The sequence below is a fragment of the Ambystoma mexicanum genome, chromosome 13, assembly GCF_040938575.1.
Source record: "Ambystoma mexicanum isolate Mex_15411 chromosome 13, UKY_AmexF1_1, whole genome shotgun sequence".
Classification (NCBI taxonomy): domain Eukaryota; kingdom Metazoa; phylum Chordata; class Amphibia; order Caudata; family Ambystomatidae; genus Ambystoma; species Ambystoma mexicanum.
In genome coordinates, this window is record NC_090938.1 from 784,067,580 (window position 1) to 784,084,635 (window position 17,056).

The window sequence follows — 17,056 nt, forward strand, 5'->3', positions numbered from 1 at the left end:
CCTTCTATTCACATGTGCACAACATTTTCGCCAGAATAGATCTGATTCTGATGCCTAGTGTTCTTTTGCCCTGTCTGGAGAGGGTACAAATTCACCCAAGAGCTCTGTCTGACCATGCACCTGTCATGGTGGACCTGTAAATTCACTGCTTCCCGAACACACCCTCCCCCCCACCACCCAGAGATTCTGGAAACCTCAAGCCTCCATTCTACTAGATACCTTAATTAGGAGAGAACTAGCTGAGACCCTCACCCACTATTTCAGAGAAAATGTAAAAGGGGAAACCCTCTTAGCCATGGTGTGCGTTGCTATGAAGCCAGTGGTGCGAGGGGCTTTAATTAGTGCCGCAGCAGCAAAAAGACAGAGCACTCAACTCCAGCAGACTAAACTAGAGGAGAGGGTGGGGGAGCTAGAAAATAGCTTTAAAAAACGCCAATCCATCAAAGGAGATAGGGACCGCAAAAAAGCAAAAAACGCCCTAGAGATGCATTTAGCCGATAAATCAGCCAGATCGTTAGCTTACCTTTTAAAAAAAATGTTTATTGTTGGTTCGGTCAAGATAAATCTCGACCTTTCAACATAAAAATGTACAAGAAAGTTATACAAACATTTAAAACAATAGTTAATTAACACTAATACAATTTAATATATCAAAAAATACAATCATATAGCATTGTAAATTCATTGCTAATTGCCCTTATCATTTTACCCTTGCACCATTGGGACTATTTATCTCACAGTTGCTTTAAGCAGGTATTCCAATGACTATTTGTCTACCACTTGTTCATTGAAAGGTTTCAGTTTTTGTCTTCCAGTCCCAAATTCCCAAGGTAATTGATTATGGCATATCTTACACATTTTCTATTAGAATTAAATAATAATTCCCACAATTGGTCGTGGGTTAAAGTTACATGCTGTTCAAAAGGGCATTTAAAATATGTGCATCTTTGTGTTGACATTTCACAACAATCCACCAATAAATGTCTCACGGTTTCATTTTCCTGATGGCAGAACCAACACATTGGCCCTCATTCCAAGTTTGGTGGTAGTCATGGCACTATTTGCGCCATGACTGCCACCAATAACGGTACCGTGTCCGGATTGGTGCAATGGAGACTTACCGGTCTAGTCCGACCTTGGCGGGACCAGTAAGTCCCGATTCACCAAACCTTTCCCCATTCCCATTTGAGCCCTTTTAGGGCTCAATGGGAATGGGGAGGACGCAAATAACGGGCTCGCGCATGTCAAGCTCGTTATTTGCGCCCTGGTCCCTTTGCGGGTCGCGTCCATATCGCCTGGTCATACCAGGCATTACTGGAGGGACCCACTAAGGGACCTTGTAGTAGGGCGGTAACGGATTACCAGCACCGGTCTCCTTACTGGTGCCCGGTATCCCTTACCGCCCTACTCGGAATGAAGCCCATTGTATCTTCCGCAGCTAAGATTTTCCTTTTACACAGTATTTCTTTAGTCGGCCATATATTCAGCCTAAAGCGCAAGAAGTCAGCGCGATGGTGTGATTTAATAAGATAAGGAGCAAAATTGCCATACTTTTTAAATGCAAATGGATTTTGTTTAAACTTTTGATATTGCATGAATCGTGATCTAGTTTGAATCCAATCGTATTCCCATAATTTCAGTTTTGCTTTGACTGGGTTCTCAGTTAGCAAGATTTCCGAAATGACTGCACCGTGCATGACCTTTTCCGCTTTGGTACGCCATATCTTGGGAAAATCATTTGCTGATGTTAACAGGTAGACTGATATTAATTTGAGGAGGCCACTCTCTACCTCACCCATTAAACAACTTCGATACAGAGAGCATACTTTCCATTTGTACATGGCATATAAGGAAATTAGACCCAATTAATATCTGATTATCGGCAGTGACTCTGACATTGTTAAGCTTAACGCTTTTTTCCAGTAGAGGCCTTCCATTTTAGACCAGTATAAATAGGATATCCAATTTTTTGTTTCTGTGCCATAAAGAACCGTCAGCTTTTGTTTGTAATATACAATTATCAGTCCTATCGTAAATTTACAAAACTTGGCTCTTATTAATCTAGTTTGCGATAGTGCTGTAAGCTGTTTGGTTCTTATGTGGTTTTCGTAGGGAGTGTCCCTCGGATGATTGTTAACACATATCCCTAAATAAATATAGGATATAACCACTTATAAGTTTACATTTTACAATTGCCACAGGTGACAACTAGTTCTCTACTTTAGATTACCAAATTGCATTATTTGGTTTTTTGTCGTGTTGATGGTAATGCAGTTTTTTGTGCATATATATCAAGGGCTCCTAGCATCACACTCAATCCCTTTGGTGTTTTAGAGATTAAAATCATATCATCTGCGTATAACAGCCACTTTATTGGAGTGCCTTTAAGTCTTGGGGCATTGGTGATAAGATCTTCAAAACTAAGGCCTATGTCTGCAATAAAAAAATTAAATAATGCAGAAGCCAATAGGCATCCTTGTTTTAATCCCCGCTCTGTCACGATGTGAGTTGACAACAGCCCATCATTTCTTAATCGGATCTGTATCCTGGTCGCTGAATGAAATTCAATTAGCCATTTTAATATAAACCACGGACATCATAGATCTAATCGTTTCTTATAGAGCAACTCCCTGGGTACTGCATCAAACGCAGTGCGGAAGTCTATAAAAGTGACTTGATGTCATGCATGGCAGGCAACTTACCTCGGGACCTGGAACACTGTCTTCCCACAGAACTGGTTATGCCCATAGAACTGCTAAGTCTTTCTATTCTAAATGGAGGTTGTTTGATATCTTGCCTGGAAAACGACGTTTGCATATTCACGTCGTTATTCACGTCGTTGAATTCACGTGATTAGGGATTGTCACTTGTGTTACTGCATTACGTTCATAAGCAGCGTGGAGACGTCGCTCGCTGCTTCGGATTGAACCACCATGGTGTCCTGTAGACACGCTACCGTCAGCAGCCGTCTACTAGAAGACCATCACACAGCTTTTCCTGCACACGCAAGTTCTGGCAGTCCCGCCTGCGTGTACTCTGGTTATGTGTAAAACCCCATGCGGTTTCCTGAACTCTTCAAGCGTGGCTTTCCTGACTGCGTGTACTTTTGTCTCGTGTAAAAACACACACGGGTTCCTGAACTCTGAACGTGTGGCTTTCCTGGCCGCGTGTAAGTTTGTCGCATGTAAAAACACATGCAGGTTCCTGAACTCTGAACGTGCGGCTTTCCTGGCCGCGTGTAAGTTTGTCGCGTGTAAAAGCACACGCGGGTTTCTGAACTCTGAACGTGCGGCTTTCCTGGCTGCGTGTAAGTTTGTTGCGTGTAAAAACACACGCGGGTTCCTGAATTTCTAACTTGCTGTTCCTGGCTGTGTGTACCATTGCACGTGTAATTCCACACGCAAGTTCTGCTATGCTTTTGATTTAAACACTGGCACCTGTGATGAGATAACAGGTGGATTTCTACTCCTTATTTCCGTTCTACGTGGGAAAGGAAGTACTGTCAACAACTGTTTTAGAAGGTGATTGTGCACAGTACTTTGGACGCTATCCTGTGGTGCACCAACCCGGTATCTAGCGTGAGCCTTGTGCCGTTCGGCATAAGTTTTCCCTTACTAACCTTCCCTCCTTTTGTCGTTGTTTCCTTATTTGGATTACTTCAGAGACTTGTTGCCGGAGCCCCAGTTATCAGAATCTACAGGTAAGTGTTGTCCTAGTTGCTATTGCTGTGCTGTTAGTGAGAGTTTATGTTGGGACACTTCCTCATTATACTTTATTGTATCCTAGGCTGACTTCCAATGTTTCTCCCACACCCTTTCCAGTGATCCCTCTCTCTGCCTGTTTTATTTGTCAGAGAGTTGTATCATTTAGAAGGTCTATTTTGACTTCACTACTTTCAAGCCATTTGCCTCACCAAGGATCCGGAAGAGCCCTACCAAGTGTATCCTTTATGGTTATACCTGTATCCTTTTACATAAGATACTTGGGTGATTTATGACATGTAAATTGCCTCCATCCGTTGATGTTCATGGTGTATGATGGAATTTAACGCAATTAAATTGATGGCTGTGCCTAGACCAGGAATAAATCCCGTCTCAAAGTGGTCTCTCAAATTCATATTATTTAACCACTCGTTGAATTCGGCTTAGATCAGGCAGGCAAAGATCTTGCCTGGGCAGTCTAAAAGTGCTATGGGCCTGTATGATTTGGGATCTGCTCTATTCCCTTTCTTAAAGATTGGAAGTATGATGGATTTCTTCCATGAAGATGGTATTCTGCCAGTGTCAAATATGTTTTTATAAATGTGATGTAAAACCTGGGCCCAAGCATGTGGATGTTGTTTCAACATGCAATTGTGAAGACCATCAGGCCCAGCAGCTCATGAGCGACTAAGGTTAGATATACAATGCAGTATGTCATCTACATCAAATTGAAAGCTATGGTAATAATTTAAGATGCTCAGTCCCATTTCCATTTCGGGAAAAGGTGTCCGATGGACATTGCTATAATAGGTATTCCATATTTCTTGTGTTAAGGGATTTATTTGAACAGAAATCTGTGTTTTGTGTGAGGCTTCATTCAGGAGAGCCCATATCCCACCTGAAGATTTAGATATAATTTGTTCCATCATACGCTCCCCATCATTTTGATATTGGATTGGCCTTCTCCCCCGTAGCCAATTTTTGTATGCTGACTTTAATTGGTTTCTTATGAGAGGTCTCACCAGAGGAGTTTCATATTTCAGATTTTGAATATTTCTCCTTAATTGCGATTCCAAATCAAAGGCATGGGGATGCTTTTTAGCACAATGATGATCAGAAGACTTCCCCTCTGTAAATATTTGCATAGATCGTACATAACATCCCACCTCCTGGTTGCCTGTTATCTGAAGGGTACTTAAAAGTGTATGTTCATATTGTGCTAGTTTGGCTTTGGTCCATTTTACGCGGTTACCTGTGTTATTTACCATAATGTTTGCCGCGTGATCATTCACCAGTGTATTTGGTTGTATACTCGGCCAAGCCCAAGTAAGACATAACTGATTATGATCACTTAGGGTGGAGTGTTTAATGACCAAGGACTCAGCGACATTGGGGAACTTTCTGTCTGCAAAGACATAGGGCCTCATTATAACTTGTGCGGAATGGGTTTAACGGCGCCGGTAATGGTGCCGGCGCCGTTAAACCCACTCCACACTATTACGAGGTCCCCTCGCGGGACCCGCTCTGGACGTCTGGTTTTTCCAGACGTCCATACCGGGTCCCGCGAGGGGACCAGGGAGCTAACAACGCACCCCGTTCGTAATGGGCCCGTTGTTAGCTTCCTCCCCATTCCCATTGAGCCCTATGAGGGCTCGAATGGGAAAGGACTGGGCCCGGGTTCCCTGAAGGAGGAAATACCGGGCCTCCATACTCGGAATGGCCCGGTATTTCCCCATTCAGGGAACCCGGACCCAGACACGATTTTGGAGGCAGCCATGCCCTTATTAAGGCAATCTCTGTGCCACGTGGGACGTGGTGGTATATCGCCCGGCACTGTTCCATTCAACATGATGTAATTACTTTCCATCATCAACGTGTTCCAGCATAATTCATCCGCTGTTCTCTTGGCAGCCTCATGGGACAACAGATGGAGGTTCAAGTCTCCCATAGTAAGAGTATGATTTATAATGGTGTCTAGCATAAGATTGTCAAGTATGGAATTTAAATATTCAAAAAAGATATCTGAGGATAGATGCTGTTCACCCAAGTATATGTTAATAATTGCAATGATCATCGAGCCCCTCCACAACTTTACTATCTGAAAACAGGGAGATGGGGAAATGCAAACTGTAAAGAAGACCGGTGGGGGGGTCTGTACTTCTGCTCTCTATATGGTAGAGGGGAGGCACAGAGGACCCCAGCCAAGATTCTCTAATACGGTAGCGATGGGCGAGCAATCAAGGCCTAGCTTCTCAGGAGGTGATGCAGGCTGGTTCTTAAGTACAGTGTATCCCCAAGCCCCCACAAAGGAATGTCCACACACTGTATTACTGAAAACACAGTCTTTATATAATTAATATTCAAGGGTTATGTACACTTATCACAATAACGCACTTTGTGCTCAGGAAAATCAGCAATGGTAAATATCTACAATTCTAAAGTGGTACCACTAATATTAGACCTCATTAAAGTGCATTCACAATACTGTAGAAATGGCACACAGATCAATAAGAAGGAAACCAGCAATAGAGAGAGGAGAGATAACAGAGGGTTGAAACAATAGGCGGAATACTGGCCCTTGCTACTGGACACAGTTCTGTGTGGAGATCCCCCCACCTGGGCAACCTGCAAAATAAAGAGATATAACACCAGCCCAGTCCAGATATTGTTCAATAGTCTATTTCTCTCCTATAATGTTTTTACCCCCCCAATGTACCTGGTGGAGTCGAGTTCCTCGAAAAGGCGTCGACAAGCGTCGAGGGACTCGCTGTTCGGCGACGGGGAATCGACGGCCCTTCTTGAATGCCTTCCTTTTCAGGCGGGAGGCACGGGGCGTCGAACGTCCGTCGACAAACGAGGCCGAACGTTGTCGAAGAGGCGGCAGCTCCGTCCGAGCGGTGCTCGTCGGCGTCGGGGCGTCGGCGTCCTGCAAGGCGGAGGTGTGCGGGGCACCTCGATGACAATAGTTCTGGACCGCAAAGATTGTAGAGACGGGAGCCCAGCAAGGGCGTCGAGTCGTCCGAGTCTTTGGGGTCGTCGGGTGGCGGGAAACCCACCGGCAGGTTTCTCCTCGGCGCGTTGGTCGTCCTCGACTTTCTCCGGCAGGATAAGCGGTCGACGATGCGGTCGAGAGAGTCCTTCGATTGAATGTTCTTAGGCAATGGAGCGGACGGCTCCGATCGTCGGCGGCACGGCGTCAAGTGGTTCCCACGGCTGGGCACACAACTTCGACGGGCCTCCAGCGGTTACACAGACCTGCGAACCCTGGTCGACGGCAATGGACTTCGACGGCGTCGATGTCCGGGTGCTTCACTTCGATCTCCTCGGCGGTCCCGTCTCGGGTCGGCAGCCTTTCGAGGGTCTGACTTCCAGGGCGCTTCGGCGAAGATTCAGCGGTGCTCGATGGTCCCTCGGAGCACGGGAAGAGGGCGCCTAGCCAGGTCCTCTCTCGGGTCAGCCCTCGACAATTTCGACAACCTTCAGTTCCGTCGAAGCAAATGCCACAGCAAGTCTTCTTCTTCCAGCTGGACGTCGAGGATCAGCAAATCCAGTTACTCTTGAGTGGAGACTCAGCTTCTGAATGCTTCTGAACAATTTCCAGTGGTGAGAGGTCCCCAGATATACTATTCTGTCTCTCATCCACACTGCTGGCATACACACAGCAGCCAATCACACAGAAGGGCATTCATGCAGTCAGTCAGCCAATCAGGCACACAGTGCATTCAGGCCACACTCCTCCCTTTCAGACACTCACAACAAGGAATGTGGATTGGGACAAGTACCCAGCCATTCAACACTACACACTGCATTCAGGCCAGTTTCGGGCAGGGCTGTCTCAGTCTTTGTCTCTCATGCCAGAAACCAGACAACCACAACAAGGAGTGTATATTGGTCACACACTCCATTCACCCAGGTCCCACCCACAGGAGGTACCCATAACATACAGTCACTGGGAAGGCTCCAGTCAGTCTAGCTGGGCCTTTACAACAACACCATATATGGAACTTCCACCCAACAGCCAGTCAGGGGGAAGGGACAGAGTCAGGGCTTCCCAGGACTTTGGGAAAAACAAGATAACAGGCAATAGAAAGCAAGAGGCCACAGGGGCCATCTTGTTTCCTATCAGGAATCAACTGATTCCATTGGCAGGGCCTGGGTATCCCAAAATGGAGGACACCCAGAGCACCTGTCAAATTCAGCATGGAGCTGCCACCAGCCCATACCCTGCTCTGTGGGCCACCCACAGGTGCCCAAAAACATACACTAGGGGCACAGGGTTGTACCCCTACCCATGGGTGCCATAAGGGTATCCCATGGGTCTGTTCACCAAATCAAAAGAGAGCTGCACTGCCAGGAGTCCCTCATGGACTCCTGGGCAGAAAACATGACAGAACACACGGTAAAAACAGAGAAAGGACAAGGATTCAGAGGCCCTGTCCCTCAGATGCATTTCCGGCATCACAGTCGCCCCCCCCAGACTGAGGTGGAGGGTGCCTAATCTCCCACGGGATAGACACCCTCATCCAGACGGTCAACATACCTTCTGGAAAGGCCATCTGCATTATCGTGACTCTTCCCTGGTCTGTGCTCTATGGTGAAGTCTAGCCCTTGTAGGCTAATCGACCACCTGAGCAATTTCGGATTCTCACCCTTCATCTGCATAAGCCACTTCAGGGGCTTATGATCTGTTTGGACCTTGAAGGTGGACCCCGTAAGGTAGGGCCTAAAACGCCTAAGGCTCCAAACTATACTAAAACATTCCTTTTCAACAGTAGCCCACCTAAGTTCTCTACCCTTGAGTTGTCTACTGATGAATATGATAGGATGTTCTCTCCCTTTGTCATCTAACTGGGACAAGACAGCTCCAATTCCGGTGTCGCAGGCATCCGTCTGGACGATAAAGGGTCGGCTGTAGTCAGGCGCACTCAACACAGGTGCCCTACACAGACTTTCTTTCAAGCCATCAAAGGCCCTCTGACAGTCTTCAGTCCAATTAACCTTCCTAGGCTGTTTGGGTGAAGTTAGAGCTGTCAGGGGTGCAGCTATGGTTCCATAGTCTGCCATGAAATTGCGATAGTACCCAGTGAGGCCCAAAAAGGCTCTCACCTGGGTTTGAGTAGTGGGAGTCTCCCAGTTCTGTACGTCCCGTACTTTACTGGAGAGAGGTTGGATTTGACCCCCTCCTACCTCATGACCAAGATAGGTAACTTTCCCCTGAGCTATCTGGCACTTGGTGGCCTTGATAGTGAGGTTAGCCCTTTTCAAGGCCTGCAACACCTTATCCAGATGTGTCAAATGCTCTTCCCAGGTGGAACTGTAGACGGCAATGTCGTCTAAGTAAGCCACACAAAAGGCTTCCAGCCCACTGAGCGCATGGTTGACCAATCTCTGGAAGGTGGCAGGGGCATTCTTCAACCCAAAGGGCATGACCCTAAACTGGTAGAGTCCCTCAGGTGTGGAGAATGCCGTCTTTTCCTTGGCATGGTCCGTCAGAGCTATTTGCCAATAGCCTGAGGTAAGGTCAAAGGTGCTCACAAATTTGGCAGCACCTATAGTGTCCACGAGCTCATCAGCCCTGGGCAATGGGTGCGCGTCAGTTTTGGTGACGGCATTGACTCCTCGGTAGTCCACACAGAACCTCCAATCCTTGGTACCCGCCGGGGAACTTGCCTTGGGGACAAGGACCACTGGACTGGACCAGGGACTGGTGGAGGGTTCAATAACACCCAGATCCAACATCTTGGCGACCTCAGCCTGGATGTGGTTTTTGACGGTATCTGACATACGATAGCTCCTGCTTTTGACAGGCACACTGTCACCAGTGTCAATTTCGTGCTTACACCACGGTGTAAGGCCCGGTGTCAGTGAAAACAGAGGGGCATACTGCTGGAGCAAAGCCCGGCAGGCCCTCTGCTGCTCTGTTGTCAAATCGGGAGAGAGTTGTACTCCCTCCACTGAGCCATCCTGAGGGTTGCTATGCAGCAAATCAGGAAGGGGCTCACTCTCATCCTCTTCTTGCCCTGAAGCTAGCAAGAGACATGAGACCTCTGCTCGCCTGTGGAAAGGCTTGAGCCTGTTGACATGGAATACCTGGGGGGCTACCCCAGAGGCTCCCATGTCCACCAGATAATTGACTTCGCCCATCTTGGAGATGATCCTGAAGGGTCCAGTCCACTTGTCTGCCAAAGCTCTAGGCTTGGTAGGCTCCATCACAAGGATTTCCTGTCCCGGAGTCCAATCCACTTGCGAAGCTTTCAGGTCATGCCAGTACTTATTCAATTCCTGGCTGGCCTTGAGATTTGCTGTTGCCTGACCCATCATTTGTGTCATCCTCCGCCTGAGGCCTAACACATAGTCCCCCACTTGCTTGGCGGGACCTGGAGGGGTGGCTTCCAAGCCTTCTCGGATCAAGGCGAGGGGCCCCCTCACGGGATGTCCAAAGAGTAACTCAAAGGGGCTGAAACCAACACCCTCTTGAGGTACCTCTCTGTAAGCAAACAGCAGGCATGGCAGGAGGAGATCCCATTTCCTCCTTAGGGGCTCTTCCAAAGCACCTAGCATGCCCTTGAGAGTTTTGTTAAATCTCTCAACCAGACCATTGGTCTGGGGGTGGTAAGAGGTGGAGAACTTGTAGGTTACCCCGCACTCTTTCCACATGGTTTTCATGTAACTAGACATGAAGTTGGATCCTCGGTCAGAGACAACCTCCTTGGGGAATCCAACACGGGTGAAAATGCCCCGGAGAGCCCTGGCAACCACCTTGGCAGTAACAGTCCGAAGGGGTATTGCCTCAGGGTACCTGGTGGCATGATCTACCAAGACCAGGATGAACCGATGTCCACCTGAAGTGGGAGGGTCAAGGGGACCGACGATGTCGATGCCCACCCTCTCAAATGGTGTGCCAACCACTGGTAATGGCTGCAGTGGGGCAATGACCCTGCCTCCAGTCTTGCCAGACAACTGACAAGTTGGGCAGGTCCTGCAGTGGGACTCCACCTCTACTCCCATCCGTGGCCAGTAGAAATGGGCAGAGAGCCTCTGCTTAGTCTTCTTGGTCCCAAGATGACCAGCCAAGGGCACCTCATGCGCCAACTGCAGTAGGAAGGGCCTGTAAACCTGGGGTACCACCAACCTCTTGCGGGCACCAGGTTCGGGCTTAGTGGGCTCACTAACAAGGAGCTCACCCTCCCAATAAATCTTGAATGTCCTAGGCACTTCACCTTGTGCCTGGGACAGGGCCTGTTTCCTCAGGCCCTCGAGAGAGTGGCACTCTCTCTGTCCCTTACAGAAGTCTGCCCGGGAGGGTCCCCCTTCAGCTAACAAGCATTGAAGGTCGGGATGATCCTCCGGGTTGAGAACCTCTCCCACAGGAGAGTCTTCTGTCTCTTCTCCCACAGGAGTTGAGTTTGGGTTTTCCGCTGGACCCAGCCCGTCCGGAGCATGGATCCCATTGGGTGCTGTCGGAACAGCAGGAAGAGAAGGTGTTCCCTCCACAGAGGTGGCCTTCTTGGTCTTCCTTCTTCTTGCCTTAGGCCTCGCCTTTGGCTCGGATACCTGACTCACAGCCAGACCCGGTGTCACCTGTGACCTAGTGACTGCAGCAGCAGTCATGGGAAGACCATCCGAGATCAACCCCAACTCTACTAGATCATTTCCTAACAGAATGTTAGCAGGGACATTGTCCTGAACCAGGACAGGAAGCTTTGCTGTCTTGTCTCCAATCATGAGTGTGACTAGGGCTACAGGCGATAATTTGGGAGGCCCACCAGCTAACCTGGTGGTTTGCAGAGGAGCACCTTCATAGTCCTCTGGCTTGAGCAGGGTCCTGTCCACCACTGTCATGCTTGCCCCAGTGTCTCTCAAACCAGTAGAAGGCTGGCCATTCAAGAGGACACTTCTCAAAAATCTACGGGTGTTCTGTGGGATAGTCGCCAGTACTTCTGCGTACTGGTCCCAGGCCCCAAGGGACACTAAGGAAATCTCTACTGGAGCACCAAATGTGATTCCTGTAGAGGAGGGGAGGACAGTGGCCTCCACCTCAGACACGGGGTAAGGGTAGGTCAGGCTGACAGCCTGTACTCCAAGTGCCTTACCTTTACACTTGGGGTCACCCCTTTTGTGATCCAGAGCCCCACAATCCCAACAAGTGCCAGGAGTGCGGGGTACGGTACTGGAACCACTGGGAGCCTGCTTTGCAGCAGGTGGACCACTACTCTTATTCCCACCCACAGAGGACTTATCCCCACTAGATTTTTGGGTCTTAGGAGAGGAAGGTTTTGGTTTACCCGACTGTGACTGCTTTTGGGACTCCTCAGCTTTCTGAGAGGCCCCCTTTTCTTTGTCCTTGTCCTTCCCACTGGAGTCCTTAGGGGACACCCGGTGGGAGACCCACTTGTCAGCCAACCTAGCCAGCTTAAAGGGGTCCAAAATGTTCTGGTCAGCCACATACTGACGCAGCTCTGGTGAACAGGCTTCAGAAAAATGCTCAAAAAACAAGAGGTGGGACAACTCAACAAAAGTTTTCACCTTGTATCCATCAATCCACCCCATCATGTTCATGTGCGCAGTACTCACCCAGTCAACCCAAGACACATTCTCTCTTTTCTTAAATTCCCTGAACCTTTTAAGGTATTGGGCAGGTGTCTTGCCAAACTTGGCAATCAAAGCAGACTTCATACACTCATACTGACCCCTTTCTTCCACACTCAGCTTCAGAATACAGTCATATCCAGTTTGAGGCACTCTGCTTAACAAACACTTAGCCCAATCTCTTTTATCTACATCATGAATTGCACAAGCCATTTCAAACGCTTCAATCCATTGGAGGATATCTGAACCCTCCACAAACACACCAACCAAATCTTTCATAAACTTGGTGGCTGGGGACCTGCCACTCTCAATTGGTCTAGCTGAAGTCTCCACTCTAGCTCTCTCTAGCTGGATTCTCTGACATTCAGTGTCCTTGTCTTTGAGCGCAAGATCCCTATTCTTGAGTTCCACTTGCTGTGCCAGCTCCTCTTTCTTAAGCTCAGCTTCTATTTCCAACTTGCGATATTCAAAGGCCAATTTCATCCTTAATAACTCAAGTTCCATGGAATTGCTGGGGTTTGGAACAGAGGCAGCAGGAATGGTGGCATTCCCAGAAACAGATTCAGCGACAACCCCAGGGGCAGAGTCCTCACTGGTTGCATCCCCCCCTTCATCAAGGGTTTCACCATCAGTCTGGTAGTCCACCAGGGCAGCTATCAGCTCAGCCCTAGACTTATCCACAAAGTCCAACTCCCTGGCTTCACAAGCACTCTGGAGAGCCTCTAAGCTCATCCGAGTCAATTTACCATTTGCAATGGGCTCCATTGCCTGTAATGCAGTTATTTGGTACACACCCAAACCTTAATCTAATAAAGTGCGGATATTTTGTAAGTGGCACGGTTATACACTGAGTCTTAAAACCATAAGCATCCCACCGCTGCCACCAGCTTTGTAAAGAAGACCGGTGGGGGGGTCTGTACTTCTGCTCTCTATATGGTAGAGGGGAGGCACAGAGGACCCCAGCCAAGATTCTCTAATACGGTAGCGATGGGCGAGCAATCAAGGCCTAGCTTCTCAGGAGGTGATGCAGGCTGGTTCTTAAGTACAGTGTATCCCCAAGCCCCCACAAAGGAATGTCCACACACTGTATTACTGAAAACACAGTCTTTATATAATTAATATTCAAGGGTTATGTACACTTATCACAATAACGCACTTTGTGCTCAGGAAAATCAGCAATGGTAAATATCTACAATTCTAAAGTGGTACCACTAATATTAGACCTCATTAAAGTGCATTCACAATACTGTAGAAATGGCACACAGATCAATAAGAAGGAAACCAGCAATAGAGAGAGGAGAGATAACAGAGGGTTGAAACAATAGGCGGAATACTGGCCCTTGCTACTGGACACAGTTCTGTGTGGAGATCCCCCCACCTGGGCAACCTGCAAAATAAAGAGATATAACACCAGCCCAGTCCAGATATTGTTCAATAGTCTATTTCTCTCCTATAATGTTTTTACCCCCCCAATGTACCTGGTGGAGTCGAGTTCCTCGAAAAGGCGTCGACAAGCGTCGAGGGACTCGCTGTTCGGCGACGGGGAATCGACGGCCCTTCTTGAATGCCTTCCTTTTCAGGCGGGAGGCACGGGGCGTCGAACGTCCGTCGACAAACGAGGCCGAACGTTGTCGAAGAGGCGGCAGCTCCGTCCGAGCGGTGCTCGTCGGCGTCGGGGCGTCGGCGTCCTGCAAGGCGGAGGTGTGCGGGGCACCTCGATGACAATAGTTCTGGACCGCAAAGATTGTAGAGACGGGAGCCCAGCAAGGGCGTCGAGTCGTCCGAGTCTTTGGGGTCGTCGGGTGGCGGGAAACCCACCGGCAGGTTTCTCCTCGGCGCGTTGGTCGTCCTCGACTTTCTCCGGCAGGATAAGCGGTCGACGATGCGGTCGAGAGAGTCCTTCGATTGAATGTTCTTAGGCAATGGAGCGGACGGCTCCGATCGTCGGCGGCACGGCGTCAAGTGGTTCCCACGGCTGGGCACACAACTTCGACGGGCCTCCAGCGGTTACACAGACCTGCGAACCCTGGTCGACGGCAATGGACTTCGACGGCGTCGATGTCCGGGTGCTTCACTTCGATCTCCTCGGCGGTCCCGTCTCGGGTCGGCAGCCTTTCGAGGGTCTGACTTCCAGGGCGCTTCGGCGAAGATTCAGCGGTGCTCGATGGTCCCTCGGAGCACGGGAAGAGGGCGCCTAGCCAGGTCCTCTCTCGGGTCAGCCCTCGACAATTTCGACAACCTTCAGTTCCGTCGAAGCAAATGCCACAGCAAGTCTTCTTCTTCCAGCTGGACGTCGAGGATCAGCAAATCCAGTTACTCTTGAGTGGAGACTCAGCTTCTGAATGCTTCTGAACAATTTCCAGTGGTGAGAGGTCCCCAGATATACTATTCTGTCTCTCATCCACACTGCTGGCATACACACAGCAGCCAATCACACAGAAGGGCATTCATGCAGTCAGTCAGCCAATCAGGCACACAGTGCATTCAGGCCACACTCCTCCCTTTCAGACACTCACAACAAGGAATGTGGATTGGGACAAGTACCCAGCCATTCAACACTACACACTGCATTCAGGCCAGTTTCGGGCAGGGCTGTCTCAGTCTTTGTCTCTCATGCCAGAAACCAGACAACCACAACAAGGAGTGTATATTGGTCACACACTCCATTCACCCAGGTCCCACCCACAGGAGGTACCCATAACATACAGTCACTGGGAAGGCTCCAGTCAGTCTAGCTGGGCCTTTACAACAACACCATATATGGAACTTCCACCCAACAGCCAGTCAGGGGGAAGGGACAGAGTCAGGGCTTCCCAGGACTTTGGGAAAAACAAGATAACAGGCAATAGAAAGCAAGAGGCCACAGGGGCCATCTTGTTTCCTATCAGGAATCAACTGATTCCATTGGCAGGGCCTGGGTATCCCAAAATGGAGGACACCCAGAGCACCTGTCAAATTCAGCATGGAGCTGCCACCAGCCCATACCCTGCTCTGTGGGCCACCCACAGGTGCCCAAAAACATACACTAGGGGCACAGGGTTGTACCCCTACCCATGGGTGCCATAAGGGTATCCCATGGGTCTGTTCACCAAATCAAAAGAGAGCTGCACTGCCAGGAGTCCCTCATGGACTCCTGGGCAGAAAACATGACAGAACACACGGTAAAAACAGAGAAAGGACAAGGATTCAGAGGCCCTGTCCCTCAGATGCATTTCCGGCATCACACAAACTTGACTTTTAAAGTTTTTTGATTTTTTAATCACCATAAGAAGACCTATCATTGGACGGCCACTAGCATTACTTAAAGCCGGTACTGTTAATATTGTGTACAGATCCCAAACGGGGGCACCTACGAGCCATGTTTCTTAGAACACGATGATGTCATAATTGGTTAGGTCATTATTTGATGAATTAATAAAATGCCTGTGGCCTCTCGTGGTCCAAGAGAGTAAACTAATGTTTTCAATTGCCGGGAGTTGTTATGATCTTCTCCCTTGGGCCTGTTGCCTCGTGTCATAGGAACCAGAAAGGGGAGGCGCACCCTGCTGCTCTCTCCTTATATTACCATAGATCCGTGGTTTAGATTTTATTTGTGGAAATTCTAACTCCTTACTTTGAGCAGTCTCTTCATTCAAAATAAATTCAAGATCATACAAGGTAATCCTAGCTTGCCAGAGTGTATTTAATATCATGCCTGATCGAATATAAAGCCTGGCTTCCGTTAGGTCTGCATGATCCATAAATTCAACCAAATCGATATCTGTGGAGGAGAGGTCAGCTAGGGCTGGTATTTCTGAGCAGCTATTCAAAATGCTTGCTCTATTAAGATCATATTTTATAAAGGGATGATCTCTGCATTTGAGCAATAGACGATGGTGGTTTCTATATTTGTCCGAACTATTATCTGATAGATTATTAAAGTCTCTTGCTGATTTAGAGAGTAGAAGGGATTGCTTATTTACATTTGTGAATTCTCTATTTCTAGGTATACTCGCAGGAGCCAGGTCTTCTTGAAGTTCGTTTTGATTGGAGGTAGGCCCTTTTATAAGCGAAGTAAAATTTGGAATTACCGTTGGCACTATTTGGTTGTTACAGGTGTTGTGCCCAGCGCCTTGATTTTGAGATATATAGAGCGCAATTCTTATCTGTTTTGTGTATGTTTACTCTTTGTGAAAAGTTCTTTTGAACTGAAACACAATTTTTAAAAAAAGAGCGCAATTGAGGCTCTTATCTCTTCCCTTAGTTCTTGCATGGAAGGAGTTGCTGATTTGGTTTTATCAACCGAGTCTAGTTCAAGGGTTGTGCTTATGGGCCGTTGTAATTTGGGGGCTTCAAGAGGCTCTCTAGCGGACGTTAGTGCCACCAGATCATTTAATGGTTTATAGCTCATTGGTTTAGAATTGCCATCTTTTTCTAATGATTTAGCATATAATGCTTGCACCGGACCCCATTGTTTTCTTTGCAGTGGATAACATTTTTACGTATCGCCTAGTTTTCGTTTTAGACTTGTCTGAGTATAATTCTTTTTTTGACTGTATTATTTTTCTTTTTCTTTTTTCCTCCATTAATATGGATTTCTTGTTGTTCGATGGGTTGTTTATGCAGTTGGTACACATGTCAAGAGTTACCTACAGTCGTAGCTGGAGGCTCGTCAGGGGTGCTATTTGTGGTGGCACACAATGCCTGTTTTAGATTTTTTTGTCAAGTCCACAGTTACACTCTTGAATTTTCTACTGTTTGATTGATTGTCTGTCAATAATCGATAA

At 48.1% G+C, this 17,056-nt stretch overlaps 1 protein-coding gene across 5 annotated transcripts in view; it reads left to right on the top strand.

Moving 5' to 3' along the window:
- Positions 1-17,056, top strand: part of LOC138521951 (mucin-2-like) — a 219,139-nt gene that overhangs the window by 122,911 nt on the left and 79,172 nt on the right. Inside the window, exon 3 of one of the 5 annotated variants that reach the window (XM_069635133.1) lies at positions 16,276-16,322. The exons of the other annotated variants lie outside the window; for them this stretch is intronic. The gene's annotated coding sequence lies outside the window, so the exon portion shown is untranslated. Of the gene's footprint in view, positions 1-16,275; positions 16,323-17,056 lie in introns of those variants that run through there. 5 annotated transcript variants of the gene reach the window in all.